Source organism: Sminthopsis crassicaudata, chromosome 1 (genome assembly GCF_048593235.1).
Source record: "Sminthopsis crassicaudata isolate SCR6 chromosome 1, ASM4859323v1, whole genome shotgun sequence".
In the NCBI taxonomy this organism is placed as follows: domain Eukaryota; kingdom Metazoa; phylum Chordata; class Mammalia; order Dasyuromorphia; family Dasyuridae; genus Sminthopsis; species Sminthopsis crassicaudata.
The window spans coordinates 548,670,991-548,682,450 of NC_133617.1; positions in this window are offsets into that span (position 1 = coordinate 548,670,991).

Sequence of the window (11,460 nt, forward strand, 5' to 3'; positions counted from 1 at the left end):
CTCGATTCATATACTTGTTCACTGCTTCTTGGTTTTGTTATCATAGTCTCATTTTTTTGATAGATTTCAGATAGAAATAGTCCTGATTCAAGTCATCATTTTGTTATTATGTTCCTTTATATGTAATGTTTGGCAAAGTTCCAGAGGTAGAAAAAATGACTGGTTTTTGTAATTTAATATGTATGCTGTGATACAAGCTCATTTTCTATGAAAACATCTTTGATAAAACTCCAATACAAAGAAAATGATAGGTATAATATGTATAGTATTTCAGCCTGTTTCCTCCCACATGAACTTGATTTCTTCCACTATGTCTTTATTTTTAAAGATTTTAATTTCTTGTACTTTTGAAATTATGAATATATATTATCTGACATACTTGAAATGTTCTTAAAGTTTTATGAATCAATGTTTTGTCTCAATGATTGAATCAACAATTCTATTTGTGATGAAGCACTAATTCTAGTACCATTCATTGTTTGAATAACTTGTCAACATTGTCAAGAATAACTTGGAGCATACACTTGTAATATGATTATTTATAATTGTAAATGATTGCAAAGTATTATTTTTTATAGTTTATAGAAATATATTGTACAGTTTCTTTCATTTTCTTTGCAAAATTTGATTTGATCATTTAGTCTGGGCTCCATCTGTAATTTTTGTTGACAATGAACTGGTCCAAAATTGATTTTATAAATTTGTTCATTTCTAGAAATAAATTCATATGACAGACATTTATTTTATTGTTATTTAATTGTAGACCTATACCTGGCTGAGTATATGTGAATGACAACAAGAGAACCCTTTATTCTACTTTTGGCTCTCAGCCATTTCATAGCCTTCATTTGATGTCTATGAAGCTGAAACTTATGAGACCTAATGCACTTTCAATTTTGTTCAACAAATCTAAAGGCACATATCTATCATCAATCTTTACTCAGTAGAGTGACTTCTATTTGTTCCAAGAAGTATTTCTATAAGTTTTTAATCTCTGAGAAGTTTGTTAATACTCTCCCTCTTTTTTGATGAGGTTCTTAATCTTTATATGACTGTCTTAGGATAGTAGACCATGTTTGGTTAATTGTGGAGGATTTAAAAAAATTGATTATTATCCAAATGGTCAACTTTACAATTTTAAAAGCATATATATTAAGATGATTTAAAATGCCAGTGTAAAGAAGACACTGTTAAATGAACAGGTTAAGGTCTGTCTTGTCTTTTTCTGTAAAAGGCAAAACTCAGCACAATACTTAGCATATAATAATCAATTAGTAAATGCATTTTGACTTACTGACTGAAGAATACAAAAAGAAAGATTAATTGTAATCAAATGAAAGACTACTTCATGCATTGAGATTTAGAAGTATGTATTAAGAGAGGCAAAAGGGCTCATAATGAATGGACTTTTTAATCATTTTTTAAGTAATAATTTTAATAATAATTTAATTTAATTTGATGAATAATAATAGCAATAAATAATAAAATAGTAATTTAATTTAATAACAAAATCTTAATAAAAAGAAAAATAATAATAATAATTTTAATAAAAAGAGAAAAATGAGGTGTTACCATGTTTTGAGCATTCAAATATGCTAAGATTATATGCTTCTATATATTTTATTTATTTATTAAATTTGTGGGAAAGGCATTCAGGCAAAGGCAAAATGCCTTCAGATGAAGTCTCAAAGGGGGGTATGAACTGATGTGCTGCTCAAAAGTATTTCTTGGAAAAAATTTAGAAAGATCTTAAAAGAGGGATAGAAGAAAAAAAAAGAAAAAGAAACTAGAGCAGGAAAATTATGAAAGTTTTAGGGGAAATTTTTCTTTGAAAAGGAAGCACTGAAATTGTCTGAAGAAAACAACTTCTTAAAAATAAATTTGGCAAAATGGACAAAGAAAACAAGTCCTTGAAAAACTGGAATTGGTGAAATGGAAAAAAAAAATCCACTGAATAAAAATGAAACAATTTAAATTTTGAGGAGTCACAATCAGGATTTTCCACAAGATAGAAACTTCCAGCTGAAAGGATTGAAGGGCCTAGAATATGATATTCTAGAAGGCAACAGAGCTTGGATTCCAACCAAGAATCAACTAAACTAAGCATTTCATTTCAGGGGAAAAGATGGACAATCAATGAAATAGGAGATTTTCAATCATTTTTTATGAAAAGATCAGAGTTGAATAGCATAAAAATGTTCAAAAGAGGAAAACTATGTTTTTTAAAAGTTAAAATATTTACGTCCCTACATTTTTATTTATGTTAACTTTGAAGAACTGATACATGTAACTCTTAATAATTGCATTTTTGTCAAGGAAGTTAGGAGTATACTCCTCAAGATGAAGATATAAGTTGGCTTTAATATGACCATATAAAAAAGAAATTAGGCATGGAAAAAGTATTGCATTGGGAGAAGAGGAAAGGAAAGATCAAATGAAGTAAATTATGTCATGTGAAGAGTCAGAAGAATTACATTTGAGGGAAAGAAGGAAGGGGGATGAGCATTGTTTAAACATTGATCTCGTCAGATTTGGCTCAAAGAGGGAATAACATACACACTTAATTTGAACAGAAATTTGTCACACCCTATAGAGAAGGAGGGGAAAGGGAAAGTCTAATAGAAGGAAGAACAGAAGTAAAAGGGAAAAGACATAAGAAAGGAGAGGGAACTGAAAAAGGGAGGGCAGATTGAGGGAGGTGGTGGTCAGAAGCTAAACACTGGTAAGGATGTAAAGGGTGAAAGGAGAGAGAAAAATATAATTTGGGTAAAAACAGGATGGCAGGAAATACAGACTTAGTCATTTTAACTTAACATTTTAAATGTGAATGGGATGAACTCTCCCATAAAATGGAAAAGGATAACAGAATGGATTAAAAGCCAGAATTCTACAATTTGTTGTTTACAAGAAACACATTTGAAGCAGAGAGATACATATAAAGCAAAAGTAAAAGGCTGGGGTAGAATTTATTATGTTTCAGCTGAAGTAAAAAAAAAAAAAACAGGGGATAGCAATCTTAATTTCAGATCAAGCAAAAGCAAACATACATATAATTAAAAGAGGTAAGGAAGGAAACTATATCTTGCTAAAGGATACCATAGATAATGAAGTAATAGTAATACTAAATATATATGGGCTAAATGATATAACATCCAAATAATTAGAGGAGAAGTTAAATGAATTGCAAGAAGAAATAGACAGCAAAACTATCCTAGTGAAATTCTGTCAGAAATAGATAAATCTAAACACAAAATAAACAAGAAAAAAGTTAAGGAGTGAATAGAATTTTAGAAAAGTTAGGTATGATAGTCATTTAGAAAAATTTAAATGGGAATGAAAAATAATATTTATTTTCTCAGCAATTCATGGCACCTTCATAAAAATTAACTGTGCACTAGGACATAAAATCCTCACAATCAAATGTAGAAAGGCAGAAATATTAAATTAATCATTTTCAGATCACAGTGCAATAAAATTATGTGTAATAAGGGGTTATGGAAAAATAGAACAAGAATTAATAAAAAGTAAATAATCTAATCCTAAAGAATGAATGGGCCAATTAAATAACAAATCACTATGATCAAGGATTTATATCAGGAAAACAGGGCTGGTTCAATATTAGGAAAACCATTAGCATGCTTGAACATATAAATAACCAAACTAACAGAAATCATATGATTATCTCAACAGATGCAAAAAAAATTGACAAAAAACAACACCCATTCCTATTAAAAACACCAGAGATCATAAGAAAAAAAATGAGGTTTTACTAAAAAATGGCCAAGTAACATCTATATATTGGCAAGAATTATATATAAACTGGAAGCATTCACAATAAGATCAAAGGTGAAACAAGGTAGCCCGTTATCACCACTAGAATTTAATTTTTACAAGAAATATTAGCTTTAACAATAAGAGAAGAAAAAGTAATTGAAACAATTAGAGTAGGCAATAAGGGGAAAAAATCACTCTTTGTAGATGATACAATGGTATACTTAGAGAATTCTAGTGAATCAAGTAAAATTATTAAAAACAATTAACAACTTTAGCAAAATTGCAGTATATAAATCACCAGCATTTCTATATGTTACCAAAAAAGTCCAACAGGAAAAGATAGAAAGAGAAAACCTATTTAAAATAGCTGTAGACAATATAAAATATTTGAGAATCCACCTGCCAAGACAAAGCCAGGAATTATATGAACACAGTTACAAAACACTTTTCACAAAAATAAAATTAGAACTAAACAACTGGCAGAATATCAACTGCTTTTGGGTAGGCTGAGCTAATATAATAAAAATGGCAATTTTTCCTAAATTAATTTATTTATTAATTTCCATCTCATTCAAATTCCCAAGAAATTACTTTGTAGAGCTAGAAAAAAATAATAATGAACTTGATCTGGAAGAACAAAAGAACAACAAGCAATTTAATGAACAAATTCAAAGCAGATTGGCCTAACTGTACTAGGACTAAAACTATATTATAAAGTGTCAGTCATCAAAAAATTTGTTACTGTCTAAGAAATAGAGTAATGCATATGTGAAACAGGTTAGGTTCACGAAACGCATTAGATTAGGTTCACAAAGTCGACTCCCAAAGATACAATGATTATAGGAATTTTGTTTGATAAATTCTAAGACTTCAGCTACTGGGATAAGAACTCATTATTTGACAAAAATTGTTGGGAAAACTGGAAAATATTATGGTAGAATTAAGGCCTTGATCAGTTTATAACATCCAATACCAACTTAATGAAATGGGTTCATGATTTAGATATAAAGGGTAAATAGTATAAGCAAATTAGTAAAAACAAGGGTTAGTCTATCTCTCATATCTATGGCCAAAGAAGAACTAGAGAACATTACAAAATGCAAAATGAATAAATTTGATTAAAAAATGTACAAACAAAACAAATGTGATAAAATTTAGAAGGAAAGCAGAAACCTGGGGAAAAACCATTTACATTCAATGTTTCTAACAAGGCCTCATTTTAAAAATATATAGAGAACTGATTCAAATTTATAAGAATATGAGTCATTCCTCAATCCATAAACTGTCAAAAGATATGAACAGACAATTTTCAGATGAAGAAATTAAAGCCATTTCTAGTCATATGAAAAATGCTTTAAATTACTATTGATTAGAAAACTACAAATTAAGACAACTCTGAGGTATCATTTCATACTTCTCAACTTGAATAAGATGACAGGAAAAGATAATGGTAATTGCTGGAGGGAATTTGGGAAAACTGGAACCCTAATACATTGTTGCTAGAACTGTGAACTGATCCAATCATTCTGGAGAGCAATTTGGAACTATGCCCAAAAGGCTATAAAACTGGGCATACCCTTTGATCCAGCAATGTTTCTACTGGGCTTATATCCCAAAGAGATCTTAAAGGAGAGAAAGGGACAGACATGTTGCCAAATGTTTGTGGCAGTCCTTTGTGTACTGGCAAAGAACTGGAAATTGAGTGGGATGCCCATTAGTTGGAGAATGGCTAAATAAGTTATGAATGTTATAAAATATTATTATTCTGTAAGACATGATGTGCAAGCTGATGTTAGAAAAGCCTGAAAAGACTTCTATGAATTGGTGCTAAGTGAAGTGAGTAGAACCAAGAAACATTAATACCCAGCAACAACATTATTATGTGTTGATTAATTGTGATGGACTTGGCTCTTTTCGATGATGAGGTGATTGAAGGCAGTTCTAATAGATTTGTGATAGAGAGAGCTATCTGCATCTGTAGAGAGAATTATGGAGATTAAATGTGGGGTCAAATAGTTTTTCCACCTTTTTGTTGTTGATGTTTGTTTGCTTGTTTTTAAACCTTGTGTATTTTTTCCCTTTTGATCTGATTTTTCTTATGCAGCATGATGAACATGGAAATTTTTTTAAAAGAATATTCTAAGTTTAATCTATTTTAGATTGCTTGTTCTCTGGGAGAAGGGGTTTGGGGGAAGGCAGGGAGAGAAATTTGGAACACAAGGCTTTGCAAAAGTGAATGTTGAAAGCCATTTTTGCATATATTTGGGAAAATAAAAAGCTATTTAATAAAAATGGGAAGAAAGCAAACAAGAATTTACTAAGTTCCTAATATTTCTCATGCATTGTAATGTGCATTTTACAATATTATCTCATGTTATCTTCAAAACAATTCTGGAAAGTAAATACTATTATTGTAATCTTAATTTTACAGTTGAGGAAACAGTTAAGGTGTATTAGGGGGTTCCCTAAAATTGTCTTTTTGACTTTCTATATTTTCCAGAAGCATGCAGAAGATCATGAATTTGCCAACTCAGGTCTTTCTGAATCCAGGCCTAATGCTCCATGCTCTGCACCACCTACTAATAAGAATAAAAAATCATAGATTGCAGAATAACTTTGCCATACTCTACTTTTGATAAAGTTGTTTTGTAGCCATATTTTCAGTTCAAGGGATCCCATTTTAGGAAAATGGAGAATAAACATAAACAGGAATATATCCAGAAGAAGGACTGCAGGGCAATCATCTATAGGGAATTATGTCATATAAGTGTATTGAGGAAATGGTTTCTTCTAGGCAAAATTAAGCATTCTCCAAAAACTAAACTCTGAAACTAAACAATGAACAGCTAAAACACTATATGTATTTAGCTTAAACAAGAGAAGAATTAGGGAAGACGTATCAGTCCTCAAAAACTAAAAAAAAACAAAAAACTTCCACTTAGGTGGAAGAGCAATTGTAGTTGGTACTTAAGCCCAGAGAGGAGGAATATTACTAAGGTGTAGAAGTTTTAAGGAGGCAGATTTAGGTTTTGTGTAAAAATAGACTCCAAGCAATTATGTCTTTCAAGAAGTTGTGTTCTGTCTTTGATAACAGTGATTTACTCTGACTAAATGTCTTCTATCAGGTAGTGCTATAGAACTGATTTTCATTTAGGTAGAGATTGGAATAAATAGCCCTGGAATCCATTCCTGCTCTTAGATTCTGTTATCCTACAAACTACAAAACTAAAGCACAGATGATTCAGTCATATGAATAGAACTGGATATAGGAAGAGGGGCAATATCTCTTCCATGATCATTAACTTTGTTTCATCAGGAACATACTTTGATAGGATTTCACAAATTATTTTTTAAATTATTTTCTTTTTTGCTGAATCAAAGGGAGTCATTTTTAGTGCATCTTCTAGATTAAAATGATAAGTTAGAGAGGATTTCTGTTATGGAAAGATTTACTTCCTCACACTAACACTATCAGTGTCAGTATTTTGAGAAATCTTTCTGAAGGGGAAAAAGAATTGGCAATCAAGTAAATTTTATTTGTCCATAAAAATAAGCACTCCCTTATGTGTCCAAGGCTTTTCTCTCTCTCCCTCTCTTCCCATCCCTTTCTCCTTCTTTCCCTCTCCCTTTGTCTCTGTCTCATTGTCTCTCTGTCTCTGTCTCTCTCTGTCTCTTTCTCTCTCTCCTATTCCCTGCTTACTTCATTCTTATGGAAATCTGTCGTGTAAATCATAGTATATTTGATACAGAGAGATAGTTGGGAGTCAGCTAATCAGCTCCACTGTAAAAAGTAATGGAAATAACTAACCTGGGGGAAGAGAAGAATTGACCAATATGAACAGGGCTGATTAACTTTCAAAAGCCAAGTACAGTTTCTGGTGAATAACTTTAGAAACTGTTTTTGAAAACACCACATTGTTGGAGTCTGTTTTTTAATCCTTTCAGCTTTCCACTTCCGTTTTATGGGTATCTTCATCTGATTATATTCTTGATTATGATTGCTGTGTATTTCTCTTCATCCTATTTTCTCCCTGTTTATTCTTCTTTCTCTCTTTTTACCCCATGTCTCCTTAAAAGTCTAATTCTTTCTAACTAATGCCTCCCTTAATTTACCTTCCCTTTTATCATTTCCTACCTTCTCCCCATACCCTCACTTCCACTAACTTATCACCTTCCTCTCCTATTTCTATGTTTAGTGAGATAGATTTCTATAGCCAATAGAGAATGTATATTATTCCTTTTTCTGAGCTAATTGAATTGAGAGTGAAGTTTAAATGTTGTATCCCACCACCATCCCTTCACTGTCCTCTGTAAAAATTCTATTTTGATTGGTTATTCTTGGTTGTAATTCTAGCTCCTTTGCCTTCTGAATGTAATATTCTACAGTCTACTTTCCAAGTAACATGCTTAGATAATGAGGTTAATAAACACATTGCCAGAGCGAGCTCAGTATTTGAGAGACTTGCAAAGAAAGTATGGGAGAGAAAAGGCATTAGGCTGCTTAAAAAAACTGAAGGTTTACTGAGCCATTGTGCGGACTTCATTGTTGTATGTCTGTAAAGCTTGAACATTATACTAGTGACATGCCAAGAAACTGAATTACTTCCTTTTGAATTGTATTAAGAAATTTCTGAAGATCCCCAGGAGACATAATGTACTACTGGACATAGGGGTCTTTTGTTAAACTGCCAAGCATTCAAACTCTATTGCACAGAACGTGAGTCTGATGAGTTGGTTATGTTGTTTGAATGTCAAACATATATTTATTTAAAATACTATTTGACAGGTATTCACATGGAAGTCAGGAGAAGTGATACAGGGACACTTTCAAGGTTTCTCTGAAGTACTTTGGAATCAATTGTATGACAGGGAAGATACTGACAAAGATCCAGCACAATAAGCCTGTAATCAAAGAAGGCCTTGTACTCCATGACTGAAGCAGAATTGCAGTAGATCAAAAAATGTGAGAGGTGAAAATTTAAAAATATCTCTTTCAAAATGTTCACATAGACTGTTTGTGCCTGGCTTCTGATAGAGCCTTCCAAAATCATATTGATTTGATCAGTCACAGGTGGACATAGTGATACATTTTAATCCTCTTCAAGAACAAAGGATAACAATCAAGATAGGAATCTTTATATAATTTTCTTGAATAACTTCTATTTATTTTATCAATTTTTCCTTTATCTCTGTTATTTGATTTTAAAACTTTTTTTGCTCACTTCCAGGAATTTTTGTTGGGCTTTTGTCCAGTTAGCATTTATCTTGGAGGCTTTGCCTTTTTAAACTTTTTCAATATCAATATTTTCTTCTTAATTTATGTCTTGATTTTGTCCTGTATTATGATAGATTTATGGTCAGGGTTTTTTTTTTGAGTGTGTTGTTTCTCTTTGCTTATTTTTCCAATCTATGTCTTGACTTTTAACTTTACGTTAAAGTTGAGCTCTGCTCTGAGGGTGGCAGGGGCACATTCCCAAGATTCTGGATTTTGTGCTGCTATTTTCAGAGCTAGTTTTGGATATCTATGATCTTTTGATTCTTCCAAAGTTGGATGATCCAAAGAGGTGTATTTACTTCTCTCTTGACTTTTGTTCCAGTCTTTATGCAAGAAGTGCTCTTGATCCCCTCTAGCTATAAGTGCTAGCTCTCTTTTTAGCACTGGAATTGCCAAATTTTCTTCTCTCTTGTGATTTCTCTAATACTCCTTCTTGCTCTGGAATTGCGGTCAAAATCTCTGCAATATTCTCCAGGGCTCCTGCTTCCCTATAGACTCAAATGCTAATCCTCCTTTTGGTACTGGACATAGGCAAAGCAATAAGGTCCAGCACTAAATGCCTGCAAAGGTCTTTCTGACCAATTGTCTCCTAACATTTCTGAGTTGAGAGCTCCAGAAGCTGCTGCTTTCATTACTGTAACTTTCTCCCAGGCTTTGAAATCTCCACTCTGGGATTATAAACTTCTCCTGCCAACCTAACTTGTCTTTGACTGGACACATGTCTCATCCTGATCTTTTATTGAGTCTACCACTCCAAAATTTGATTTAAGGTCTAATTTTAAAGTTGTTTGGAGGGAAATGTTGGAGGGAATTCACATGAATTGCTGTCGTTTCTCTGCCATCTTGATGCACTTCCTGGAAACTGTTTTTCAATACTATTTGATACTAAGCTATGGATCATGGGTTCCCACCTTCTTCTGTACCATTCCTCTGAGCTTTTTTTTTTTTTTTTTTTTTTTTTTTTTTTTTTTTTTGCTCACTTCCAGGAATTTTTGTTGGGCTTTTGTCCAGTTAGCATTTATCTTGTAGGCTTTGCCTTTAACTTTTTCAATATCAATATTTTCTTCTTAATTTATGTCTTGATTTTGTCCTGTATTATGATAGATTTATGGTCAGGGTTTTTTTTTTTTTTTTTGAGTGTGTTGTTTCTCTTTGCTTATTTTTCCAATCTATGTCTTGACTTTTAACTTTACGTTAAAGTTGAGCTCTGCTCTGAGGGTGGCAGGGGCACATTCCCAAGATTCTATTTAAAATAAAAGGAAATAATTTCCATAGGTAATCACATAAGAAAAAAAAATACATTGATTAATTTCTCACAAAGGAAACCTTATGGAGTTAAAAAAAACACAAACAGTCTCTCTCCAATCTACATTTGTTTTTGTTACTACTACAACTTTTGGAATATGTCAATAATCGTTTTTCAAATATTCCCTATAACCTCTTCATAACCAACCCTTACTTCAATACTTTATTTTCTCCCTCTCTTCAAATGCTTCTTCCCAATCTTTGTAATCCAGAGACACTGATTCATTTAATAATCCTAGAACAAGAGACTCACTCCATCTCCAGATTTCAGACATTTTCATTGCCTTGTCCCACATGACTGGAATGCTTCACTTTGTTTTCATTTTCTGGCCTCCTTGACATTCTTCAAGTCCCAGCTAAAATCTCAGCTCTTACAGGAAAGTTTTCGTGATTCACCCGAGTTCTGGGGCCTTCCCTTTATTTTATTATTTTCCAGTATATTCTGTGTAAATCTAGTTTTTGTTTATATTGTCTCTTCCATTTCACCAAGATCTATTTAGGAGACTTTCTCAGTACCTTTGGATTGTATAACAGTTCTTGGATACATTTTTTTCCTCTCAATCATTCTCAGTCATTTCCAAACATTTGTGACCTTATTTGACTTTTCTTGTTTAAAGATACTAGAATGATTTTCTACTTCCTTTTCTAGTTAATTTTACAGGTGAGAGAAATGAGGCAATCAAGATTAAGAAACTGGAAAGTGAGTGGATGCCCATCTGTTGGAGAATGGCTGAATAAATTATGGTATATGAATGTTATGTAATATTATTGAAGTGACCAGCAGCATGATATCAGAGAGACCTGGAGAGACTTACAGGAATTCATGCTAAGTGAAGTGAGCAGAGCCAGGAAATCACTGTATATGGCAATAGCAAGATTATATGATGATTTGGGGCAGCTAAGTGGTGCATTGGTGCAGCCATGATGTCAAGAGGCCCTGAGTTCAAATCTGGCCTCTGACTTTACACTTCCTAGCTGTGTGAGCCTGGGCAAGTCACTTAACCCCAATTGTCTCAGAAGAAAAAAAAATCATATGACAATCAATTCTGATGGATGTAACTCTTAAATTAGATGATTTAGGCCTGTTCCAATGGTCCTGTGGTGAG